The sequence below is a fragment of the Halyomorpha halys genome, unplaced genomic scaffold (genome assembly GCF_000696795.3).
Source record: "Halyomorpha halys isolate HHAL.00 unplaced genomic scaffold, Hhal_1.1 Scaffold1351.1, whole genome shotgun sequence".
NCBI classification, from domain to species: domain Eukaryota; kingdom Metazoa; phylum Arthropoda; class Insecta; order Hemiptera; family Pentatomidae; genus Halyomorpha; species Halyomorpha halys.
Window position 1 is genome coordinate 332567 of NW_027116421.1, and position 1511 is coordinate 334077.

A 1511-nucleotide genomic window follows, 5' to 3' on the forward strand; every position below is an offset into this window, starting at 1 on the left:
TATTTATTTATTTTTCATACAGATAGTCTGATTATGTTCATTTGTCTATATTTTAAGAGAGTTTTTGTTATTTTATTTATTTTTTTTTTACTTATTTATTTTTTTTTTTATTTTAGTATGTATGAGATCATTCATCAATATTACCTATTGCCCACAACTCTGTGGCAGATTGTAATATCTATCAATAAATAAATCTATCAAATCAAAAAAAAAAAAAAAAATTTCACTAGTACGTCACCCACGGTCAACTATCATATAAATTGCATTTTATTTTGATGTTGTGTATTAAATTTGTATTGTCTTAGTAATTTTATTGTAATTGTTTTAGAAACCATCTGCCCAGATTTTTTATAGTAAAATAAAAGAAAATGAACAATTATTAAATCGATTTAAATGGGAGAATATGCGAGATAATGTTCGCAACTTAAAAAAAAAATATATAAAGAAATTATAGATTGGAGAAATGGGACAGGTGCAGTACTACAGGATGAGGACAGGGAGGCATCAATCAAAGGTACTAGCTTCTCCAATTTTTTATTCCTAATCATTGACTTTAAGTATACATTATATATATACTAGCTACTATTTACAATTTTATTTTTGTTACAGTGCTTATAGAGAAAAAATGTCCCATGTTCAATACTTTGGATGACATATTTGGGGAAAAGATGAATATATATTTTCCCTACGTATTTGTGAATGAGGAGCTTGAGGATCCCCTATCGGCAGAAAAAGAACTCCTACTACTACGAACTATTCTTGAGTCAGAAAATCAGGAGAATATTTTAACTGACTGTGATGAGGTTGCTGTTCCTTGTAGTTCTGCTCCTAAACTAAGTGCTGTCTCCTTGTGGCTCAAGGGACTCCAACAGAGATTACACTAACAGATCGTTTGCAGGTCCGAAGAGGGTCTTCAAGAGGAAACGAACTAACATGATTAGTCATTTAGTAGAGGTATGATATAAACTTAAACAAAAAACAGCGTATCCTGTAAATAAATCTGACTTAATCATAATGTTTTGTTTTTAGGTAACACCATTAAGAACAAAGGTATTAGCAGACCGCCTTGAGTTGGATAGGGAGCGATTTCAATTTGAAAAGGAAAGGACTGCGGAGGAGCAAAAGCTTCGTAAAATTAAAATAGAAAAAAAATTTGAATTAAAAAAATTAAAACTAGAGCTTTTAAAGTCCGATTCGACAAAATAATTGCACTCAAAAATATTTATAATTATGTATTATTCTTACTTATGCATATATTATTTATTATTTGTGTATCATTAATTAAATAGAGCAATTATACTTTATAAAAAGTGGAAATTATTTAAGATCTCAGCAGCCCCTCTCTCCCTCAAATAGATGTAAGCTTTTTATTTTTGTTCATGATTGATTTCATTTCAAATCAACACATTTCTTTTCAACTCATACTTTTTTTACCTCATTATCTCATAATCTAATAAAATTTGACACCAAAGTAGTTTCCATAAAGCTTTCTGGCACCTAAGAGGAACATC

The 1511-nt window shown here is 29.3% G+C and overlaps 1 long non-coding RNA gene across 1 annotated transcript; it reads left to right on the forward strand.

Annotated features, from left to right (window-relative positions):
• Positions 1-432: 432 nt before the first annotated feature.
• Positions 433-1286, forward strand: LOC106689407 (uncharacterized). The gene is made up of 3 exons (XR_001344442.2): positions 433-514; positions 610-954; positions 1030-1286. It is a non-coding gene; the product is annotated as an uncharacterized lncRNA (long non-coding RNA).
• Positions 1287-1511: the final 225 nt, after the last annotated feature.